Below are 26,039 nucleotides of genomic sequence, written 5' to 3'. Positions count from 1 at the left end.
ACAAGCTGAAGGAAAATACCATCATTTTCCTCCCAGTCCCAAACTGTGACTTGTCCTACCCAAGCCTTTTTTAGTCAAACTTCTTACAGCAACTATCTATGTATATTTACTCAGAAATAAGCTCTGCTGAATACAATGTGAGTTATTTCTAAGTAAATGTACATAAGATCATGCTGTTAGAGTACTTCATTTGAGTTCACCAGGGCTTACATGTAGTAACTGAACTAGTTACAAATATCCACCGAGATACACTTCATTAAATATTGTCTGTTTACAATTTCACTACATTTACAAAAAAAAAAAAAAGCAACTGTCAGGACTCATATTAAAAAATACACTGAGAAAAACCTAACCAAGGAGAACCTTCAATAACTGCAAGCAAATCTCAATACAAAGAGATAAATGACAAATGAATCTCCTAGGGTCCCAGTGCCAGTTCTAACAATGCCTTTATACACATAAGCTAGAAATAAAATGTAAGCCTTTCAGCATGCCCTGAAGGCCTGTAAGCGTAGGATACTACACAAGCCCAGAGAAATAATGGAGAATAATTATAAGGGCCAATCTTATTCCCAGTGAAATCAATAGAAGTGAGTGCAAAGTAGCTTAACTTACACATTAACCATCTCTTTTTTCTCTGGGAACAGATAAGATGGACATAGAAAATCGTATGCTTTCTGCCTAAAGAATACTCTTTTGAGATTTTACAAGACCATGATCAAACTGTGTTTTTGTTCTTACGTTTATTTATTTATCCAATTCCAGTTGTGAACCACTTCCCATAAAGTAGCTCAAAGCGATTTCATGGAAAAACAATTCCATATATGAAAGCAATTAAAAACAACTCCATATACATACAAAGTTAAAAATTACTTAATATGTAAAAATTATTTCAGATCCAGCACAGATAGAGACTGAGATAATGAGTGCTCCGTTTAATGTGGATAAACTAGAGCACATCAATAAACTTTTTAAGTCAGTCCCCTGAGAAGGAGCTGAGGTTCAAAATGTGTTTGAGGTCCTTTAATAAATATTGCTTTGTACTATTTTGGATCCTAGGCATCCTCACTTCCTTTTATGGCATTTGCCAATACAGTGGTACCTCGGTTTAAGAACAGTCTGGTTTAAGAACGATTTGGTTTACAAACTCTGCAAAACTGGAAATAGTGTCTTGGTTTGAGAACTTTACCTCAGTCTAAGAACAGAATCTGAACGGTGGAAGGGCACCAGCGGTGGGAGGCCTCATTAGGGAAAGCACACCTCAGTTTAAAGAACGGTTTTGGTTTAAGAACGGACTTCCGGAACGGATTAAGTTCATAAACCAAGGTTTACGTATGTAAACCTTCTTAACTGAATGTGATCTCCATGGATACAGACATAGCAATGTAACATATACAGTGGTACCTCGAGTTAAGAACTCAATTCATTCCAGAGGTCCGTTCTTAACCTGAAGCTATTCTTAACCTGAGGTACCACTTTAGCTAATGGGGCCTCCCACTGCCGCCGCGCCGCCAGAGCACGATTTCTGTTCTCATCCTGAAGCAAAGTTCTTAACCCAAGGTAATATTTCTGGGTTAGAGGAGTCTGTAACCTGAAGCGTCTGTAACCTGAAGCTTCTGTAACATGAGGTACTACTGTATTAAGAACATAAGGAAAGCCCTGCTGAATCATGTAGTCCACATTCTCACTGTGACCAACCAGATACCTATGGGAAGCCTGCAAGGAGAACGTGTGTGCAATTGCCACTTGTGATATCCAGCAACATCGCCATGAACGCCTCCGTCGTTCTCTTACAATGGCAATGGTGCCCACCTGAGAGGTGCTGGAACTCAGTTCCAGCTGGGGGAAAAATCCCTGATTGCAATGAAACATTTAGATACAAGTCACTTTCAGCACTATCCGAAGGCAGTTTTTAATGTATGATGCTGTATTGTGTTTCAATTTGTTGGAAGCCACCTGTTGCTGTTTTTCTATGCCAGGGATATCCAACAGGTCAAGTCGCGATCTACTGGTAGATCCCCATGAGGTTTTGGTAGATCGCGGTCGATCTCTGGCTCCCTTTCCTTAACGTCGCTAAAACTGACTCCTGCCCCGGCCCCTCGCCCCACCCTCCATTGATGTATGATCTCTGGAAGGGAAGGCAGAGTTTTGACCCATAGCGATTTTTTGTGTGAGTGACTTTATCCCTTTGACCCTTGCCTTTAACCCCCTCAAAAGCAGAACACCCCCCAAGATTTTCTCTTAACCCCCCCAAAAATGGGGCGTCTCAACTCCCTAAAAAAGCTCAACAACTTTGAGCTGAACCCCCCCAGGGGTAGATCACTGCCAGATTTTCATTCTGAAAGTAGATCGCAGTCTCTTGAGAGCTGGCCACCCCTGTTCTATACCTACCTATTCAGAGGTAAGTCCCATTTAGGTGAATGGGGCTTAATGCCAAGTGAGTGGATATAGAATCACATCCCTGATTGCTTAAACGCCTGATTTAAAGCCCTCTTTGGGGGCACAATTGCTCCTCTAATCAGTTAGCAAGAGTGTACCACACCCTCTCTGCCAGCCTGTTTCCCAGTTCTTCCTGTAAATAAGGAAGCAATGAAAAATAAGGCAGCTAACACTACCCTCTCCAAAATCCCTTGCTTCTTGAGCATATATGCAATTCCTCTCTCCTGTCAAGCCACAGCAATATTTTTTAAAGAGGAAAAAAAATTCAAGAAAGCAAATAATTGATCTAATATATAGTACCATTATTATACAACGTTGGCCATGACTAAATAAGAAAATGAATTGTGACTTTCTATTTAATGCTGTCATTAAAGTGTTGCTGCTTGTTCTGGTGTAATGAATTGTTAGGCACTGAATATGGTATTGATTATTGAAAGTGTTCCATGACTTGCTGGTTTTGATGATTTCCTCATTTTTGTAACGTACTGATTTGAATTGTGTTGAATCTATGTGTACTGTGAACACACTTTGAGTGCCATAATTGCAAAAAGGGGTGCTATAAATTGTTTGAAGTTAGTATTGATTTTTAAAACAAAAAACCCTCCCATTTTCCAGGTTTAGAAGACTGGAAAACCAACTCACAAGTTGGTCTTTGCTTCCTAATCTGAAAAGCAAAAAAATATAAAAAATTCACTCCTAATTAGAGATAGGGGAGACATTTGATTGCATTTGCATTTAAAGGTGAATCTATCTTTTTCATATGTTGCATTATTATTATTATTATTATTATTATTATTATTATTATTATTATTATTATTATTTTATACCCTGCCCATCTGGCTGGATTTCCACAGCCACTCTGGGCAGCTCCCAACAGAATATTAAAAATAAAATCAAACAGTAAAAAGTTCCCTAAATAGGCCTGCCTTCAGATGTCTTCTAAAAGTAAGGTAGTTGATTATTTCTTTGACATCTGATGGGAGGCAGTTCCACAGGGCGGGTGCCACTACCGAGAAGGCCCTCTGCCTGGTTCCCTGTAGCTTTGCTTCTCGCAGGGAGGGAACTGCCAGAAGGCCCTCAGCACTGGACCTCAGTGTCTGGGCTGAACGATGGGGGTGGAGACTCTCCTTCAGGTATACTGGGCCGGGGCCTTTTAGGGCTTTAAAGGTCAGCACCAGCACTTTGAACTGTGCTCGGAAATATACTGGGAGCCTATGTAGGTCTTTCAGGACCTATGTTAAAAACATATGGAAACCGAAACAGAGCCATCCTTTGCAATTCACACTTCTCTGAATTTTGCAATAGAATTCTCCAACCAAGTAATGTGTAAAGCAATGCCTATGTTAGGGTATAATTGGTGAAAATAACATAAAAAAATTCATTAAGGAAACTTGCTTGGCAAAAATGTGCATGTTAGGTACAATGTCATACAAAAACATGTATGTATTGGGAAAAATTCACACTAAATGCTGATGAATTTTCAAAAGGTCTTAAAAAGTAAAAATAAAAGTCAAACCAATGTGGAAATGTGGAGAACTGAATTTAAGATGGGGAAAATGACAAACTGAGATAAACTATCAGATTCGCCTATCCTTACCCCTCATCCTATGTTCAGCCATGCTGGAAGTGGGCAACTATTTTGTGTGTTTTCCCTCAACCCTTGGTGGTAGAAATATTGGAGGAAAATCCCTGGAAGACATAGGAAGACAAGTTCCAGATTCCACCCCAACAAGGGTTCCGTTCTCTCTTTGTGGTGCAGGCAAGAAAGCGGGGGGAGAATGCGATTTCTACCTTCACCTTATTTACTAGCTTTCAATAGCTGCTGCCTTGCTGCATTTAAATTCATTGTTCTGTCTTGCATCATCTCTTTCCCTGCCCACACACAGAGCTTATCTGCAAAGCTTGACTTTCTCTTTCCTTTCCTAGTTAAAAGGCCTGAGTTCACAATCTGCCAGGGGACAGACTTTGAGATCTCGCCCCCGCTTATATTCTGCAAGGCTACAGAGCTATCTTAGAGTTCTTTGCAGAAAGTGGAGAGCAATGTTATGCAAAAAGCTTCACAATGAAGCTGATACTCAATTATTCTCTTTACAGTGGTACCTCGGGTTACAGACACTTCAGGTTACATACGCTTCAGGTTACAGACTCCACTAACCCAGAAATAGTACCTCGGGTTAAGAACTTTGCTTCAGGATGAGAATAGAAATCGTGTGGCAGCAGCACAGCAGCAGCAGGAGGCCCCATTAGCTAAAGTGGTACCTCGGGTTAAGAACAGTTTTAGGTTAAGAATGGACCTCCGGAACGAATTAAGTTCTTAACCCAAGGTACCACTGTCTTATTCCTTTTATTAAAAAATCCTTTATAACTATTCAATGTTTTTTACTGTTGTTTTGCTTCCCCTTAGGTAAATCAGTTTATGCTCGGTGAAAACAATAGTCAAAATAAATATCAATGGTCACATAAATATCAATATCTGTAGACCCTGGACAGATGTAGAGTTTGTCTGCGAGTGCAAAACTTTTGCGAGCTTGAAACCATCTATACTGGCTTATTTTGTAAGGGGGTGGGCGTTACAGTATATTTCTGGCACATAATTGTAATTTTCTACACAGAATTCATATATTTCCTGCTGATAATGACACACAGTTCTGACAACCTCACAGAAGGTTCAGCATTCTGTTTTGTTCTGTTTTGATGAAAGCTGGTTTTCAAAATTGCCAAGAAATGTAATCAAAGCTAGCAGTACTGAAATATCACCACTTATTTATATATATTTCAACTATTAGAATACTTGATTTGGACCTAGGATGATAGGTGAATTTCACTGTTGCATTTCACACTTTTAGATCCTGCCCTTTACCCAATGGTAGACCTACAAGTTACATGACAGACAGACAGACAGACAGACAAAACACTAACAGCTGCATTTCCTGGAGAAAAAGCCACTTCCAAGCTGGAGAGGAGGTGGGGTTGCGGGCTTCATGCTCTTCCCCCACGTCTTGCAGCCCCTGCGAGAGCAGGGAATCCTCGGGCGTGTCATCTCCCTTGCCAGTCGATCGGCTGGCCCAGGAGGCGTGGCCTGCACTATTTAGGGCCAGCGGGCCTGATGATTTCCCTCTTTCTCTGCTCCAGTGCCCCAGCTGCTCCGGTTTCCCACCTTCCCACCCTTTAGGTTTGGCTCCTTGACGTTGCTATGGACTTCGGTTGGTCGCCGTCAAGGGGCCTGGTGGGAATTTTTTCCACTTGGCACCAGCCATTTGGATTTTCACCTACCTCGTAGCAAATCATCACAACTTCCTCGGCATTGGCGGTTAGGCATTGGTAAGGGTATTGTTATGCAGATGGGGGGGAGGAAGCACCATCACCTTCCCCCATATCGAAGGGTAGTCCGGTAAAGGATTCCGGGGAGTGTTGTCCTGTCCGAAGCCTATGGAGGTGTGGGCCTAAGGCACGCCCCCGAGCGGTGACCCTGGGGGAGCTCCTAGTTGATTTACATCAGCAGGACCCCCACTACTGGTGGTTAACCCTTGCCGGTCTTCTAGCAATCAGGCTGAAGCCGGATAGTCGATAGGACCAATGCCTAAGCCAATACCGCTCAATTCCTGTAATCAATAAAGTTGTGGCCTAATTTTGCCCATTAACCTAAAATACTGGTGTCCTGTGTCTTTATTTCCATTGGGGAGGCGGAAACTCACCACGCAATCAGCTTTGGAGGGAGGTGGAGTGGAAAACCTCTGGAGGGCACTTCTCTGCTCCAAATCATCTCCTCCCAAATCTTCTTTTCACTAGAAAACATCACTCTTGAATGCACATATAATATATAATTAAAATCTAAGATCCCCCTAGCATTACGGCCTATGACAAATCAGAGTCATTTGAGCACAAACAAAGGTGGGAGGAAATGCAGGGTCTCCGAAACCTGAGCCCGCTAAATATGAAAGCTTCTGTCTCTGGGTCACTTCAAACATGCATATTCATGACTTAATTTATTAACGAACACTTGATAGCTCACAGACAAATATGCTGAACAACATAGCATTTGAGGAGATGTGAAGTGATACATGAATTGGCATTTGATCTGTGATGGTTCATTAACACATACATGTGTGAAGCATCCTTTAGTTCCAGCATATGCCACAAAGCTATTGAGCATGTTCAAAACAATGGCAGGCATGGAACGTCTGCTACTCACCCAAATCCCGCTGTTTATGGAGAGATTTGGCTAGAGAGATGAAAGCATGCAGCATAGCAGGGTAATATTTTTAAAAGGAAATACCAGAAGGTCATAAAGTCAAGTGGAAGCTTTCCAGTTCTGCAGAAGGTCTTCAGGTGGAATGTTAAATAAAACATGGTGTGCAAAGAAGGTAGAGAGAAAGCACAACATGATGTCTACAATATTAAACAGGGCCGGATTAAAATATGCTGAGGCCCTAAACTATGCCTAGTTTAACAACCCAGGAACATTACCAAGTATATGTATTACAGTGGTACCTTGGGTAACAGATGTTTCAGGTTACAGATGCTTCAGGTTACAGACTCCGCTAACCCAGAAATAGTACCTCGGGTTAAGAACTTTGCTTCAGGATGAGAACAGAAATTACGCGGTGGCAGCGGGAGGCCCCATTAGCTAAAGTGGTCCCTCAGGTTAAGAAGAGTTTCAGGTTAAGAACGGACCTCCAGAATGAATTAAGTTCTTAACCCGAGGTACCACTGTATTCTAACAGAAAGGATCATGAAAATAGAAACAGTAAACTCTTGTATTTGCATATAGTGGTACTGAGACAAGTGTGCAACTAAAAACTAAGTAAAATATATATCTTGTAATAAGCCTACAGAATTTACATGCAAAATCTGCATGTGAAATACCTTTCTATGAAAATGCATTATAATATATTACTTGGCATATATCAAAACTTTTAATGTGCAACAACAAAATAATGTCAAACTTAAAATTAAGTATTAAAAATTGTATTTAGAGACCACTCATAAACTGAGGCCTTCCTGTAGTTTGCTTAGCTTGTGCTAAGTAAACCCACAGCTGGTTTTTAAGATGGATTGCACAGACTTAAGTTGATAGTTGAATGGGGGGGAGGGATCTAATAATATACAAAATGGAAGCGCAATTAAGAATAGCCATTCGGTCTGTGCCAAGTGTCTGACAACTTTGATTCATGTATTCAAGTTTTCAGGAGGAAATGGGCTTTTCTTCCCAAATTTCTCAAATGTACAAATGTTCACTTAAAAAATCAACAACACGTATTCAGTGTCATTCCTACTATATGCTGCTGCTATGTCATTCCCCCCCCCCCCCCCGGGTAGGGATACTTTCTCCCTCCTAGACTTATCCCAAACAATCAGGGATCATGTAATGAATGACAATGAATATCATCACACTGTGTAACCAATCAGCTTTGGCTATGTGCTTACAATCATTCAATGGAACAAAGCCCATTTAGAGTGAGGAAGTGCTTCCTGGACTGGTCACATGAGTGATCCTATCTAATCATGGGCCTCTGAAACCTATTCTGCATAAGGCAACACTTTTGTCCTCCCTTTGCAGTTATACTTGAAAACAAATTGAAATGCTGATAAAAATGTTCGTGAAAATCCTTGCCTTTGGTTCAGCCGAGCAACCTATTGTTTCTCCATATAGAAGGACAAAATGGAATAGCATTCTGACTCCCTCTGCTGGATTAGTTTTTCTTATCTGTGTAATAAGGCTATTAAAAATGCAAGGCTGCATTCTTATCAGTCAAGACTGAGGAGTTTTACTGTAAAAACTCTGCATTGCCTTAATAAAATGTAGAATATGGAAACAACTTTTTATTAGTAAGCCATCCATTGGTTGCCTATTGTCAAAATGGAATGTTGAAGCTGAAGGAGACTATAAGCAGTAAAACCAGAGAGCTGAAAACTACTGAACACAAGACAATATCTAGGCAGGCCGTAAAGAGCATAGTGCAATTCTCTTTCGGATTATGCTAGTAATTGTCTGACAGCAGACAGTCCAGCATTTGCCAAGTTCTCCCTGCCAGGCGAGAGCAGTCCAGTTTTGCAATCTGCATTTCTCGCAGGAAGCTGTGCTTGAATGCAGTCCTCTACCGAATTTAGTGAGGCTTACTTCTGTGTAGACATGCATCGGCTTGCACTATTAAGAAATCTTTAAATCAGTGGTAGCCAGCATGGTCCCTCCAGGTGTTACAGATTACAGTTTCCATCAGTCCCAGCCAGCATGGGCAATGGTAAGGGATGCTATGAATTGCAGTCGCAACACCTGGAAGCACCATGTTGGTTGTCCCTGCATTAAATGCTACATTCATGCCATGGAAGGTCTTTTTAGATGGATTCATCTCTCAGCTTTAGTGTTACTGTTCAAACCCTAAGACCACATTGGCAAGGTTGATCAGATGGGTCTTTTCCAGAGAAGCTGCATGCTTCTTTCACCAGAGTGCTGATTCTAATGGAAAGACCCACACCATCAGGCTCACGCATGTGGGCTGAGCCTTTTAAATCTTGTATCATGGGACTGGTGCACAGAACCCACAGAAAAGTGCTTCCCATGGTGCAGAATTTAAAGAACATGGGAATAAATCCCAAAGAATTCAGTGAGAAGTCAAGGTAAAGGACCCCTGGATGGTTAAGTCCAGTCAAAGGCGACTATGGGGTTGCGGCACTCATCTCACTTTCAGGCCAAGGGAGCTGGCGTTTGTCCACAGACAGCTTTCCAGGTCATGTGGCCAGCATGACTAAACTGCTTCTGGCACAACGGGACACCGTGATGGACACCAGAGCGCACGGAAACACCATTTACCTTCCCACCACAGCAGTACCTATTTATCTACTTGCACTGGTGTGCTTTTGAACTGCTAGGTAGGCAGGAGCTGGAACAGAGCAACAGGAGCTCACCCCGTTGTGCAGATTCGAACCGCCAACCTTCTGACTGGCAAGCCCAAGAGCCTCAGTGGTTTAGACCACAGTGCCACCTGCATCTCAGGATTGTTTTATAGACTTGTACATCTTGAAATATTAGAACATGGTTTGTATGGAATAAGCTTTTGTAGGCTACAGCCTACTCCTTCCAATGTATGGAACCATCTAGAACAGTGGTTCCCAAACTGTGGTTCATGGATCACCAGCAGTCCTTAAACTTCAGCATGTCTAGATTGCATATTCATATTACTTCAGAACTGTATTTTATTGCTTCTTTTATTGCTCAGATTATATTTTATTGTATTACAATTTGAATTCCATGGAACGCAGATAGCAATACAATGAAATGCAACATAAGGAATAAAAGGAACAAAAAGATAATTTAAAGTCATACAGCATCTAGCACAAAAATGTTGTGATTGCTACTACAAGCAGAAAACTTACTAAGCACTCTGCCAATGCCATCAACACATTTGCAAGTGGCCCATGGGAGGGAATTTTTTTTGATAAACCCCGAACTAGAATGTTGGTACGTGCATGCGTATTACAGATATAATAAAAAGCAGTTGTGTGATCTGCTCATTGCTTATCAGCTAGAATCTGCATCACTGCATTCTGAAATTCTCACATGTGCCAACTTTGATGGACCAAATTTGTGTAATTAATTTATTGCATTTTAGACCAAGAACAGCTGAAGACACCACATTGTCTCCCCCTGCTCTAGCATAATGCCCAAGAGACTTCATCTCTGGTTGATTTTTGAGTCTAATACTGTTGCTAGTCATCTCCAGATCCTCTTACAGATTCATGTATGAACACCCTGAATATCCTCTAAGGAATACCTCATGAGAAGAGAAGACTCCCTGAAAAAGACCCTGATGTTGGGAAAGATGGAGGGCACAAGGGCAAGGGGACGACAGAGGGCGAGATGGTTGGACAGTGTTCTCAAAGCTACCAGCATGAGTTTGACCAAACTGCGGGAGGCAGTGGAAGACAGGAGTGCCTGGCGTGCTCTGGTCCATGGGGTCACGAAGAATCGGACACAACTAAATGACTACACAACAACAACAACGAATACAGAGATTTCACAGATGTTTTTCATTTGCCATCCCTTCAGGACAACAATGCTTGTAACACACATACTGAGACTAAATGACATCAGATTTTTTTCATTTTCTCCTGATTTTCTTTTTTTTTAAAGATATTTATTGAAAGTTTTTTAAGATATAGCAAAAAATGAAAAATAAACATACAAAATAAAAAACAATTAAAAACACACATTAATTTTCAATAACATAACTTCCGTACACTTATTTCCTCAGACCTCCTCACACCTCCCCTCCTTGTATTCCAATTCAGTTTGTTAGTTCAGCAAATCCTTACCATTAAGCTTTTACCCATTTGTGAATCTTTTTTTTCATGTCTCCTAAAGCATTACATCTGGAAACCACTTAGTTTCTATCCAACATCCTTCTAACATTCATTAATTTTACAATATTTCTTTAAATAGTCTTTAAATTTCTTCCAGTCTTCTTTCACTGACTCTTCTCCCTGGTCTCAGATTCTGCCAGTCATTTCAGCCAATTCCATGTGGTCGATCACCTTCATCTGCCATTCTTCCAGAGTGGGTAGATCTTGTGTCTTCCAATACTTAGTGATGAGTATTCTTGCTGCTGTAGTAGCATACATAAAGAAAGTTCTGTCTTTCTTTGGCACCAATTGGCCGACAATGCCCAGGAGAAAGGCCTCTGGTTTCTTCAGGAAGGTATATTTAAATACCTTTTTCAGTTCATTATATATCATTTCCCAGAAAGCCTTTTCTCCTGATTTTCTTATCTTGCAACTAAAACATAGCTTTTGTCCTCTGACAGATGGACTCCCAGCACTTTTTGCCAAAACTTTTAATCATAAGCATTCTTCTCCAAATGATGGGCTCTTAGCTTGTTTACGCTGGAACGGCCAGTAGGGCATCTGGATTGGATTCAGAAGGTCCTGGGTTCAGTTCTCAGCATATCCAGGTTGGGCAGAGAAAGGACCCTAGACAGTCACTCCCAGTCAGTGTAGACAACACTGATCTATGTAGGCCATTGGCGTGACTCACTACAAGGCAGCTTCCTCTGTTCCTATGCAGAAAAACCAGCAAAGACTCTTATGGCGCCTTAATGACAGTGGATTGGAAGGAGACTACTCATGGGTGAAAGTTCACCTATAGGATGCTCCACTAGATGAAGGGAAGAGGTGAGTTTTACTGGTTTCCCCTTTCCCCTGTAGTGCTCTGTACACCCTCAAGCTGCTCCAATGGGTCATGGGGACTATTTGGAACAGTGTCAGAGATGGCACTGGAGACTGCAGGAAAAACTGGCAGAAATTACCTACATACACACGTTTCCCAGAACCTCTGCTGGTTCTTGGTTCCTTCCATCAATTGATTTCTGGATCCAACCTAATCAAATATATTATGGCATCCACTTTCATGGTTTTGAGTATGACATATCTGATGAAATAGACTCTCGCCCACAAAAGCGCATGCCATAATAAACAGGGCTCTTTGTTGTTTTTTGCCAAAGGATTCAATTAATTCTCTTGGGGAAAGCACAGATCTAAAACAATCAGCCTGAGAAAGTCAAGTCCGTAACAGAGCCATTTATTATTTGCTAAGATTCATGTCTGCTGCTTTAAGCTAGATGGTGGCATCTGCACTTAACTCTCACAGCGGAAGAATGAATGTACCGCAGTGGACAAGGGCTTTAATGAAGGAAAATTGGGATGGCCTAAGTTTTGGAAATAACACAAATATCAGGACAAAGAACTATCCAAGATACCCTACTGTAGCCAAATTGCTTGCACTTTTTCCCACGAGTGGAGATCGCTATTGACTCTTGCTAGGTAAAGATAATGTTTTGGAAGTTTCATGGAGGTATAATGGTTGGAGTCAAATAAAGCATATTCTTTGTCAATTTGCAAGCTTGTAGCCAGGTGAATACACAGACAGCATGACACATCTTTCTACAGAAGTGCTATACAAAGGAGACTTTTGTGATACTATACTAACACTTCAAGATTCAGAGTACACCTTTCAGCCCTAGGGCCAAAAGAGTTTTATTAGCAAATTTTCAACACAGTGGAAAACACAGTCAGGCAGCAAATGTTCAAGTAACTGCAGCTTCAGTTACAGAAAATATAAACACAGGTGTGACTATAATTAATCCACAAGTATTTCTTTTTCAGCCAGGTAAATATAACAGTCCCCTGCTGACAGAGCGTTCTGGAAAACTTTCACATTTGTTATATTTTATGGTGATGGTTGTCATTGTCATTGTCATTTTAAGCTCATCCTTAAAAAAAAAGGAAAATGGGAGAATGATGGTGGAGACAGAGGCCAAAATACATTTAACAACAGATCAAACCAAGGTACCTGGAACTCCACCAAACAGCCATTATACAAGTGGCAAGTGGGAGAGTGTACTTAACCCTTTCATTGCCTGCCCTTTCTCTCTGAATTCCCTTTATTCCCCCCCACACACACACATACTTTTCTTTAAAAAAAACACACATATATGAAACTGGCTGGAAAAGGAGCATATGATCTAGTAGGAGGAGCACCAGACAGGGCAGAACTCACAACCATACTGACACTTCTCTGCTATCTTACATTGATGATGGGTATAGAGTAATGGATAAATGAGCTTCACTTGATTACTGCAACTGCCTTAAGCAAACCATCACACATCAAGCATGTAGTCAAGTGTAATACCAGCTCATGGTATCTCAAACACTTGCATAAATGGATGGAGAATGTAGGGAGGGTCTGCAGGCCTCCACCTATGTATATTCCCATCCCCAATGACATGCAGTTTCTCCTGGACCCATCTCCACCACCCACGTGTTTTGGGTCTTGAGGAATAGAATAGAATAGAATAGAATAGATTAGAGCTTTATGCAGGTAGACTTCCTCACGTGAACAGTGGGTATGGAAGGAGTTACTAATCATTAGGGACGGGTGCTGCAAGCTCAATGCTGCAGGGTAACGTCTACAAACAATCCAAGAGTCCACAGATAAAATGTCAGCATTAAAATCACATTAAAAGGCTTAGAATAGTTGTCATGTTATTTGCTGAGTTAAGGTCTGCAGGACCTTTAGCTAATCAGGGTTTGCCTATGTGTTAGAAACTGCGCTCCCTAGAAAGGATTGGGAGGAAGGAACATATTGTTTCAGGGATGGGTTAACGAATTGGCAAGCTAGGAACCTGCCTAGGCCCTCACATCTTTCAGATTCTCAAAATCAAGAAGGAAGGAAGGAAGGAAGGAAGGAAGGAAGGAAGGAAGGAAGGAAGGAAAGACGTGCAAGCTTCTGTGCAAAAAGTCAGCCAATGAATCTTCCTTAATCAATAAATGCTTTTTAGCAACATGCTTGCCAAATGGTAGGAATCCATACAGAAATAAGGCAAAAATGGACTGTAGCTGAGTGGATAGGTGCTACCTCCTAAATGTCCTTCACCTACGGGTTTTCATGGAGAAAACTTTGCAGCAAAAAAAAGGGTGATCGGACACAGAGTCTCAAATCATGGATGGTGCCAGGAAAGTGCAGAGGAAAGGTAAGGGCAGGTAAGTCCCCAGTGTTTCGCACATCTAGCCCAATTTGCCGCAGCAAATAAGAGTTTAGAATAGGAAATCCCAGTCAGGGGTTCATATGTAGGGCAGGATAAACCAGCCAACCACTATTCCAGCACATTGTCACAAAACATGATGTTTATGCCAGTAATGGCTGCAGAAATGTCAGCTCAAATGCTGAGCATTAGGTGAAAAAATGATTAACACTGCCTGTGTACTTTATAAATACAGGGCAGGAAAAAAAGTCACTATACAAGTGCAAATTATTCTTATTTACTCACAACTTATATTTGTGTATAGAAAATTACAGTAGAAGCCAAGATCACACCACCATGAATAAAACTGTAAGCCAAAGTTTGCCGTCGTTGATTAATACAAATATTTTCGTTATGCATATGTGAGCAGTTTTACAACATCAGTCCTTGTGTGCCACAGTGAGAATCCTTCAGCTTATTTTGATTATCCTCAGAAGGAAACACGATCCCATTACAAAATTACATTAGGCAATGTTTATCGACAAATATTTTGATAGTGCCTTCATAAAACGGGTCAAAGCTTTATTTGGGCAGGGGGGACACAAACACACCTGAGATTAAACCATGTTCATTTTTATGGCATGACAAGGCTTAACTGACAAATGGGCTCTCAGCCCCTGGATAGTCAATAATAATAATAATAATAATAATAATAATAATAATAATAATAATTTATTTATACCCCACCCATCTGGCTGGGCTTCCCCAGCTACTCTGGGCGGCTTCCAAAAAAAATTAAGATACTGTAATACATCAAACATTAAAAGCTTCCCTAAACAGGGCTACCTTCAGATGTCTTCTAAAAGTCTGGTAGTTGTTGTTCTCTTTAACATCTGGTGGGAGGGCGTTCCACAGGGAGGGCGCCACTACCGAGAAGGCCCTCTGCGTGGTTCCCTGTAACTTGGCTCCTCGCAGTGAGGGAACCGCCAGAAGGCCCTCGGCGATGGACCTCAGTGTCTGGGCAGAATGATGGGGGTGGAGACGCTCCTTCAGATATACTGGACCGAAGCCGTCTAGTCTACTCAACTAGATCGTAATGTACCTTATCATTCTTTCTTAAATATTCATCTAGTTTTAAGAATGAAAATGGTTATAACCAGTGCCTTTTTCTAGGAGGGGAGGTACCGGTACTCACCAGCAGTTCCTGCACCCACCCTGCCAAGACCATCGCAAGAACCACCAGAGAGGTGACCGGGGCACATAGTCAGCAGCAGACTACAGTGCACGGTGAATGATTACTGTCAGGTTTTGGGGAATCAGACCCCTCCCATGGTGGCAGTCCAGAATCAGAGAAACGATAAACATTCTTACCAAGCAATTTATTCAATAATTCACAGAGCGCAATGAAGGAATGCAGCCTTCCCTAATAAAGGCATTGCTCCAAGTAAAGTCCGACCGCACTATGTCTCACCTATTCGACGTCACTCCTGGATCAGTTAATCTGAGCTTTCTGCCTCTGAGCTCTCTGTTCTAATACCCTCAATGCCCACCTGGTCCTGGGAGAAGGGGGTTAAGAATGCTTTCCAAGGACACTGAGTCTGTCAGATATCTCTCCCCCAGTGCTGCTGCTTCTTCCTGCTGTTCCTCTTCCAATATTTCCCAGCTTCAGCCCTCTGCACCCTTCCGCAAACCACCATTCTAAATCTATACTGTCGTCCTGTTCTCGGGAAGGTTCAGGAAAAGGGGGGAAGGTAGTCCCCAGCATTTCTCCGCAGTCCAGCCCCTGACAGATACTGATTTTAGACACTGTATCACAGACTTTATCTGATGGAGTGTTACTTGTTATGTAAATATGATTTTTTTTATTTTGTCTAGTGCTTCTGCCCCTTGGTACTGATGTAGATATATGTGTTATTATTGTATGGTGCTCTCCAGTATGGTGCTGGACCACACTGGTCATGCTGGCCGGGACTGATGGGAGTTATAAGTCCAGCAACACGTAGAGGGCACCACATTGACTGGCAGTGCACTCCAAATGACTGCTTGTATCATGTCCAGAATATTTATACGATGGTGCAGAACATCTTAAGAACAACCTGTGCTGCATATATTGGATCTCTGCAAATTAATTAGTTTTTCAAATGATTATGTCACTTATTTCATATGCTACCAGTGTTCGGGACATCTTGACAGATCCCAAATTTAGAATTGTGACCTTTTTCAACTATCTCCTGGAGGTTAATAATTAACTGGAACACCTCTTAAACCATATTAAGTATTTTTGATGGGAACAGCATGAAACAATTTCTTTGATCAAAGGGATTAACTAGTTCTTTGCCATTGCAGAAATTTCTACAGAGCCAGAAACATTTATGTGTATTTCCATGTTATCAGAACTCATGCCACCATCTAAGTACGAAGTACTTGGATTCAAGAGCTATTTCTTTTTCCTGGTGACTTCAGCAAACCTAAAATATTTTTTACACATAGCCCATTGGTTGCTGTCTCTTCTGTAGTTGCTCCTACATCAGTCATGGTCAGCAGTTGCTTGTGTGATATGTAAAATACATTGTTCGAAATTCCACAGGGGTGAGAGACCTGTGGTGGTCCGAATGTTACTGGACTACCACTCAAGTTCGCATTCGTGTCTCAGCACCATCTACACTGGCTTGGTCATCTCCATAGAATGGAAGATGGTAGTATCTCCAAGGATGTGCTCTATGGGGGGCTGGCTTCAGGCACCAGGCCCAATGGAAGACCAACTCTGTGTTACAAAGATGTATGCAAACATGACATCAAGGCTGACAACATCAACCCCACTGTGTGGGAATCCCTTGCAGATGACCACAGTGCCTAGAGACAGACAGTCAGGTCATGCATCCATAGCAGTGACCAGAGGAGGAATGACCTCTGTAAGGAACACAGAGAGAAAAAACGCCATAGTGCATCTGTATCAGCACAGCTGGACACCTTAATCTAACCCAGCTGCAATAAAACATGTCTCTCCCATGCCCATGTCTAAAGCCACAGCAGGTGCTGTTACCTTCCAACAGCTTGACTTCGCCCCCAAAGATGTGCTCCTCCATTGTCTCCCAAGACAGACAGATGCCAAAAACAACTCCCATCATCCTTGACCACACTGGCTGTCCAACAACATCTGAAGGACCACAGGTTTCCCACCTTTGCTTTACACAGACCCTGTTCACAAAAATAAACCACAGAGGTTGCACCCACATCAATTAGGATGCTTGAACAGTTGGAAAGCTCACTATCTTTTTAACAACTGCCGGTTTCATTCCCCCACCCCCCACCCCAAAAAACCCAGATCCATTTCACCACCTTTGTGGATGGATTTTTAAAACACTCCTACAGATAGAGTTCCACTGCCCTACATCAGATCCCTACAAAAGGCAGTCCCCAAAGACGGCTTTCAGAACTCAAAGATTGCTCTCTCTTTTCCGTCTGAGGTTGCTTCCAAACAGGTGTTTATTGTAGGATCCTCATGCTTGCTTCCCCACCCCCACTCTCCGCAGCATCCACATGGTGTCATTGGCATCAGCCTGCAACCCTCCTCCAATTTAATCTGGGTTTATCATTTCTAAGAAGTGAAAATACAATAAAAACTGTTGGCAATGACTTGTTTGTGGGATCTCAACAACCCATTTGCAAATTTAGCCCCAGACTAGAAGGAGGAGACTCTTGAGAGTCCCATGGACTGCAAGAAGATCAAACCTATCCATTCTTAAGGAAATCAGCCCTGAGTGCTCACTGGAAGGACAGATCCTGAAGCTGAGGCTCCAATACTTTGGCCACCTCATGAGAAGAGAAGACTCCCTGGAAAAGACCCTGATGTTGGGAAAGATTGAGGGCACAAGGAGAAGGGGACAACAGAGGACAAGATGGTTGGACAGTGTTCTACCAGCATGAGTTTGACCAAACTGCGGGAGGCAGTGGAAGACAGGAGTGCCTGGCGTGCTCTGGTCCATGGGGTCATGAAGAGTCGGACACGACTGAACGACTAAAGAAGAAGAAGAAGGAGAAGGAGAAGGAGAAGGAGAAGGAGAAGGAGAAGAAGAAGAAGAAGAAGAAGAAGAAGAAGAAGAAGAAGAAGAAGAAGAAGAAGAAGCCACAATCATAGGATCAGGCCAAAGTCCAATCTAGAACATAATCTTGTTCTTACAGTGGCCAACCAGATGGCTCTGTGAAGCCAGATGCTGCAGCACTCTCCCTACTTGTGATTTCCAGTAACTCCATCTCTACCCCTTTGTTCCTGTATGGTCCTTTATAGGAAAAACGTTCCCCACCTGAATAGAGAGACCTTGATTTCATCAGCTGTAGAGGGAAATATGTCCCTGACTTCCATTCAGAACATACTCAGTAAAAAACAGGTATCTCCTAGTTACTGTAGGCAACTAGCCACACTCTCTCTAAGGAAAGGATGTGGCTGGCAAGTTTGACCAGTAAGATATTTAAGCTGCCCTTCTGGTTCCATTAACCCTGTCCTCTCCAAACACAGACTCCATAACAGTTCAGTAACAAACTCATAATGATAACTTTGTAACATGGGTTGGTCTTCTCCTTTAACTGGGAGAAAATCTTACCCTTTATCATTTATACTCTTTCTCTTCCCCAGCCTAAAATGTGTTGCCTAATTCAGCAAGGATTCCTTTTTTACAGCACAATCATGACAATCTTATAAATCTCACTGAATTGAATTGGGATTACTCCCAGGTAGGTGGGGTTAGGATTGCAGCCGTCGTCAATTAAAAAGATGTCCATTGGTTAATCTAACTAATCTATCAATTTAGTGCCACATCCCTGCATTTTACCTTCACCCATCATATCATGCGAAGTTCAGCTCCTAATGAATGTAAGTTCAAATGTGAATCCAGCTCAGAATCGACATAGTCTACTGGTGGCAAGGACGGCAGCAAACTGTTTCATCACCTTGAGCAACCAGCAGCATTACATATTGCTGTGACATGCTCCCATGCACGCCTGCTTTTTTCATATTCAGATACTGTATATCTGCCATTTGAAAGGCATTATTCAATTCATCATCCCGCTCTACCTCTGCTGCTGTAAAGATACTTTAGGCAAAGGGTGTCCTTTTCTGTTGCTCTATTTGTTGTAAGAACATTGCTGCATTTTCAACGCACCACGCTTTGCTTTGAGCATAAGAAAAACCCAACAGTACAAATAAGAGGAGATCATGTGGAATGCAGCAAGATACTCAAATTCACCCAGGTGCATCGCAAGGCAGCCTTCGGGCTCCACTACCACAAAAAAGACTTTAAAATTCTATCATTTAAAAAGTTGTGTGATGACGTTTAGCCTTTATATTGTTGTCCAACATTAACTGGCAAATTACATGAGGTGAGTGGCAATGATGTCAGCGGACAGATTTACCACCAAGCTGACATCAGCCATTTTGTGTAGATGGTTGGCTTGCCCACAAACCTCTTGAATGGCAATATCGTGTTTTTTACATAACTCTCTACTGTAAATATTTGAGAATATATGGGAGCAAATACCACACCCTCCGCTTCAAGCTTCTGTTGCACAAGCCAAGTAGTATATTATACTTTGTCCAAACTAAAGATTACAAAAAGCATGACTGCTATTTCCCCCAAAGCAATATAGTGGGTACTCAGCACATCAGATGTTAAAACACAATTCTGTAGTGCAGTGGTCACCAACATTTTTGGGTCCATGGGCACATCTGTAAACCAGAGAAAATCTCATGGGTACTGCAAACACCCTGAAACCAAGCACACACAGTCTGTTGGCTACAATAAAATGCTTCTTTCAAGCTTAATTTCAGTGTGGGTGAGGAAGGGACCCTGTGGCCACCAAGGAAAATCTATGTGGACACATGTGCACCTGCATGTGCACACTGGTGACCCCTGAGGCAATGGGCAGTTTTTACTCTGCAGCTTCCTCTCACTTTCCCACATGCAAAATATTCGAATCCCCAAGGTGCCATGGTATGTATGTGCATCCATCTTCCTTTCTTCTCTGAAAGGACCATGAATTGTGGCAGGGGGTGTATTGAGGCTCTGAGCTGTGTAGGGCTTGGGGGGGATAATAATTTTTATTAGTTTTCAATTACATTAATCCAATAATAGCCTCATTATAACAATGTCAAATTATAATAGTTACTAATACCAATCATTCATATGCCAAATTATATAATTTAGGTGCCCCCCACATGATAGAATTGATGGTTTGATGATTTACTTTATTTCTGTGTTCCAAAATCTTATTAATTCCAATTACACTCCAGTCAAAATAACAATCCCTTATACAACAACTGCAATATTAACGGCTTCCATTCATATTGACACATTAAATGATTTATAAAGCTACAAGTGAAACATTCAAACTATATCCTTGTTCTTACCGTGTGTGGCAATGATTCTGTCCGTGATGATATATCTTGCACCACTTGGAGATTTGGGTGGCATGCAACTAGAGTTTACCACTTAACCTACACCATCTGGCTGGTTCTCCTGCACTTTTGCATTTGCCCAGGGAGTGAGCAGCAGGGAGGAGAGGACAGGCCTCCTGCCCCCCCCCCCATGGAAAAAGAGCCCCCCATTGCACTAATCCAATCTAGAGGTTACCAGAGCATAGGCCACAGAAGTTAGGGTATCCCAGTCCAGATAGGGGCATAGCTCGGCCACCAGCCCAAGCTGCCAGAAGGCACTCCAAGGCCACCAAGTGACAGTAATGGCTCCAGGAGCACCCCCAAGCTATGTACCTGCTCCTTAAGAGTATAACCCCCTCAAGAACAGGCAGTCTCCCATCCATCTGGTCTAGGGAACCATCCACTAACAGTGCCTTATCTGGATTGAGCTTCAGTTTATTGGCTCTCATCCAGTCCATTACCAAGGCAAGACACCAGTTCACTGCCTCGCCTGCAGATAAAAATGAGAAATAGAGCTGTGTGTCAGCAGCATATTGCTGACAACACACTCCCAAACTCCAGCTGATTCCACTCAGCAGCTTCCTGTAGATATTAAACAACACGGGGGATTGAATTGAACCCTGAGGGACCCCACATTGAAGACCACATTTTGCCAAAAAACATTCCCCAAGCATCAACCGCTGAAGACAACCATCCAAGGAGGACTGGAACCACTGCAAAGCAGTGCCACAAAAACTCAACTCAGATAGCCTCTCTAGGAGGATACAGTGGTTGATTGCATTGAAATCAATTAACAGGAGGGTTAACAGGAACACATTGCCCCTGTCTCTCTCCCGACAGAGATAATCATATAAAGCAACCAGGGCTGTTTCTGTGCCAAAGCCAGGCTAAAACCCTAATTGAAATGGATCTAGAAAAGTAGTCTCCTCCAAGAGTGCCAGGATCTGGACATTGACCAGCCACTCAGTGCCCCCCAAAAGGGAAGATAGCTACTGGCCAGTAGTTACTTCGGTTTTCAGAATCTAGGGGTGGTTTCTTAAGGAGCGGTCTTATCACTGCCTCCTTCAAACAGGCAGGAATCACCCCCTCTCATAAAGAGACATGTTTGTAAGGATGCCAAATTTACAAAACATGTTTTAGAGGACAAGCTATGGCAAACATAATGCATCTTAATGGAATTGTGGTGAAATGGATGGCAGCTAGAGAAGGAGTTTCATATTGATAGTCATATTCTTACCATAAGGGGTATATAAAATATGGTACTCACATTTAGAGGCACTTAGATATGGGTTCTTGGATACAGGTGCCGGACTTTTTCTGTGGTCTTCATTGCCTTTAGGAGGAAATAATGGGTCAAAGTGTCAATGAGAATCATTTGTGCTTTTATTCAGTCTGGAAATGCAATGAAAGGGTAATAATAAAAAGACATTCTGAATTCTCCCTTTTAGAAATATGTAGGCTTGAATGAACAAAGTAACAAATCCCCTTCCTGGAGGTATAACATATTATGCTGAGGAATAAATATCCATGGATCTTACTCTTTCTTTCTCTGTTACTACGATGGATTCATATCCAACCATTTATCGATTTAAGGCTTTACTTAATTTTTATGGCTTCCCACATGAGGAATATCAGTTGACTGCTGAATGGTTTCGGCCGTATATCATGCAGTAAGAATGGAACTTAAGTAAGAAAAGCTTACATAGAATCTTTCCCACTTTCTTGCCCGAGCAGCTGTTGATGTTATACTAGTGCAAAAAGATGCTGCAGGCAGGAAATGGGCACCGAATTTGTGATCAGAAGTTCCTTCTCCTAGATTAGTTGCTGACCAGAGTTAATGAGCCACTACGGACCATCACTGTCAGTAAAAGGGCAAATAAGGGGACGACTCATCCAAGATGGAAACTCAAGACTGGTCCAGGGCATGATCTCACCTATCAGGTTTGTTCACTGTCTACCTACCAATAGATAAATGAATGGGAAATGAAGTTGAGTGCCAATGCCCCCTCAAAATTCTCTACCTTGTCTGTGGGCAGAAAAATTTGGGGAACCATTTCCTCAATTTTCTCCAAGGAATGAGAAATTCTCCAACAGTGTCTTGGGAAGTGGGGATTACCATTTACAGTTGGAATAACATGTCTTCTTTCTGCTCCCCTACGTTTTTCTCCCCATCACTGCAGGTTGTTTTGCCGGCAGTTTGGCCACCATTTTGTATCTCCCCAATACTTCAGAATTTAAGCATTGTTACAGAACATTGGGGGGGGGGGGAGATGGTGCCCACCATAAAAAATGGATTGAGCCAAGGACATTCTGCATGAAAAGCATGTGCTTGAACATTGAGCTATAGTCGTTCAACACCTGTCTCTTCTATACCAACATCGCTTAATGTTAATGTTTTATTCTTATCCCTCCTTGCTCACTCGCTACCTGCTTGCTTGTTACTGTTTTTGCCACCCCCTTATCTCACTGAGAAACAAAGCTCTTTGATCGCAAATGCCTCATAGAAGGAGGTTCTGCCATCTCAGGCTCGTAGCTCTAGGAACTTTGCTTCCCAGATGGAGGAGGAGGAGAAAGGAGTAGCAACAGGGCAGCCAAGGGATCAGGGAGGGACAAGAGTTAAATATCAATGCTCAGTTGATTGATGATGTGCTACAGAGAGTTGTTTCTATAAAAATTAAAAATAGACAAAATAGCTTCCTCTCTGTATTGAATCTGTCTCTAGCCCCCTAAGAGAATAAGTGACACATGTTGACATAAGTAGAAAGTTCAACGAAGCATATTGTAAAACTTCAATGGGGTGGTTTGAGTGGCAGCTGGAGGAAATAGACAAGCTGTTGTTCTTGGTTTGCTGCTCAAAGACTACCTTGCATAAGAACTGTATTGCTAGATGAGATGAGACCACTTAGTTCAGTGTTCTGTTTTGGACACAGCAACTAAGCCTGATGTTTGAGGAAAGTATTCAAGCAGTTTATCAGGGCATGGCATGGGGGAAGTGGGGATATTTCCTTACTCATTCTATAAAAGCAAACCCCGACTTCAACTCCAATGATTTTCCTAAACCCATACTGCTGCCACCATTTAATATCACTTATAACTTTTGCACCCTTAATTTACCAATAACCCTGGTAGCCGTGGGATAAAACTAGTCAGACTCAGTTACTATATTTAACAAAGATATTGGAGTTTACTAATTGCAAGATTATGTACTGCAGAAGCTTATGGTTCCTTTAATATAGTACTGTTTGTCTTTAAATGAGTGCACACTTTGTTAACTTGCTACTTTCACTTTAAATATCAACAGCTTGTTTTAAAACTACAGTGGTACCTCGGGTTAAGAACTTAATTCATTCTGAAGGTCCGTTCTTAACCTGAAACTGTTCTTAACCTGAGGTACCACTTTAGCTAATGGGACCTCCCGCTGCCGCCACGCTGCCACCGCACAATTTCTGTTCTCATCCTGAAGCAAAGTTCTTAACCCAAGGTACTATTTCTGGGTTAGCGGAGTCTGTAACCTGAAGCGTCTGTAACCTGAGGTACCACTGTACTACAGTATTACTAACTCAGACAGCTTTGAGGAAGCAGTTACCCTATTCAAACTTTTCTACCTTATTGCCCTTATATTTTCTCTGCCCCAGTTAAGCCTCACCAACACTATAACTGAGGCATAGCTGTCAACTTTTCCCTTTTCTTGAGAGGAATCCTATTCAGAATAAGGGAATTTCCCTTTAAAAAAGGGAAAAGTTGGTAGCTATGAACTGAGGATTCATGTTGAAACCCCATTCCAACCACTACTAATCTATTGAAGGTCTGTTTTTGCTGCACTGTTGTGGAATCTTCCTCTGACTCCTCTACCAGACACTAGAGACCAGCGTTCCAAACTGCCTCTCACTTCTTAGCACTGGGGTCAGCTTCTCCCCTCAACTCTGCACTCTAAACCACCATAAGAACATGAGAGCCTGCTGAATCAAGCCAGTAGCCTCTCCAGACCATCATCATGCCCTCAAGTGGCCATCAACCCACTCTGCCTTTCTCTGGGGGTCTTCTTTCATCTTCCTTGACCATCTTCCTCTGCTGCCTTCTTCTTTTGGCTGTCCACCACAAACGCCAAGCAACACAGACTGACCCTGACTGACTAGCACCCACTTCTTCCAACCCCTCTAGTCCAGCCCAAGACAATCACACTCACTTACTGAAAATTCTAAAACTGCACCCACCAATCAGGATGTGCACATCTTCAATCCTTCATTTGCATACTGAGAGTTCTATGTCTAACCTCTTCCCAGTGACAGTTAAACCAACTTTTACCTGACCAGAAAGAAGACTTCCCCCATCAAACACATTACAAGGTTCCAATGAGTTCTTTTTTTCTCCTTGCACTTCTTTGTTGCATCCGCATGTCCCTTCTAGGACGCATGCTTATCCTCATACTGAGAAAACCCTTGTCCAAGTAAATCGTATTTGAGAGGTCTTTCAGGTATTGTATCTTCTTCCTCCCCTTTAAAAATAGATCCACGTTGGGATGGTTATCCAGGGCTGGTTCTGTCGTTTGGCAAAGCCTTGGGAGGAACTAGTTTATTGTAGCTGAGGATTCTGTCCCATTGCCTGTGTTGGAAGTTAGGTTCAGCTGACAGTGTGGTTGGCTTCAGTACTTGGAAGGAACAGAGCACCATCTTTTCCCTTGGTTCAGGCAGCAAAATGTACTGGGCTGGTGCTGTGCTTATCTGATATTTGCACTTGAACTGGATAATTATGCCCTGTATGAGAAAAACCAATTTTCATTCCAGTATCTCAATTGCAGAAACAGATCATACATCACACATATTTCTGCTTTCAAAATGGGTGATTGCCGGGGGGGGGGGAGCATCATGCTGGTATCTCAGCTTTGAAAAGTAGATCTACCTCCTGAACATGCATCCGAATTTCATCCAGATAGCTTGATGTTAAAGGGAAACAAGTAAACAAACAGAGAATGTCAAGCAGGCATGTTAAAAATGAAGGGCTCGCATTGCTTTAGCAATTATGCAGCGTGAGAATGGTCAGAAATAAAGAAGAGCTCAGGGAAGTTCAAAACCTCACTTGAGAGCTGCCCAAGACAGGACCTGCAATTTTGATTAATGCAAAGGCTTTACGGATACCAAAAGTACTCCTTTAGCACCAAACTGTTATACTTTCTCTCCATTTTCTATCCCGGTCTTATCTCTTCCAAGCCCCCTGTGCTTAAGCAACAAATGAGGCTGAAGCTTTCACCAGCTTCTCCTCCTCTTCTCCTCCCCTCCTCATCCTGAATTATCTCAGTCCTACAGCAACGCTAGGAGAAGTTTAAAACAATGATGCATTGTGAAGTGATATTAAGGCTCTTTTTTTTAAAAAAAAAAAACACTATTTGCCACACACTTTTTCTGGACTGTTACACCTTCTCTATGTTCAAATGAAATTCTCTTCCTGGAGAAAGATAGATGAAGTACAGTTTTTAGTGTTCAATCTCAGGTTGCAGTCAGTCCACCTCTCATTGAAATCCACAGCAAAACACCCGTGATTTTAATGAAGTAGTATTACACTCCAGGTAGAAACATTACCATCACTCAATTTGGCAAAGTCAGAATACAGGAAGGGAAAGCAAATAATTCAGAGGCCCTCAAATTGAGCGTTTCGGA

General features: G+C 42.1%; 1 long non-coding RNA gene across 33 annotated transcripts in view; it reads right to left on the bottom strand.

Moving 5' to 3' along the window:
• Positions 1–26,039, bottom strand: part of LOC308595157 — a 231,853-nt gene that overhangs the window by 155,038 nt on the left and 50,776 nt on the right. For 22 of the 33 annotated variants that reach the window (XR_014011782.1, XR_014011783.1, XR_014011795.1 and 19 more), the window contains one exon: positions 21,653–21,718. This is a non-coding gene — a long non-coding RNA (uncharacterized lncRNA). Of the gene's footprint in view, positions 1–21,652; positions 21,719–24,274; positions 24,509–24,690; positions 25,140–26,039 lie in introns of those variants that run through there. The other 11 variants (XR_014011787.1, XR_014011788.1, XR_014011789.1 and 8 more) reach the window with 4 other exon arrangements.

This window comes from Podarcis bocagei (assembly GCF_964188305.1).
Source record: "Podarcis bocagei genome assembly, chromosome: 9".
NCBI classification, from domain to species: domain Eukaryota; kingdom Metazoa; phylum Chordata; class Lepidosauria; order Squamata; family Lacertidae; genus Podarcis; species Podarcis bocagei.
The sequence above is the reverse complement of the archived record's forward strand: the minus strand, read 5'-3'. Positions and strand labels throughout refer to the sequence as shown.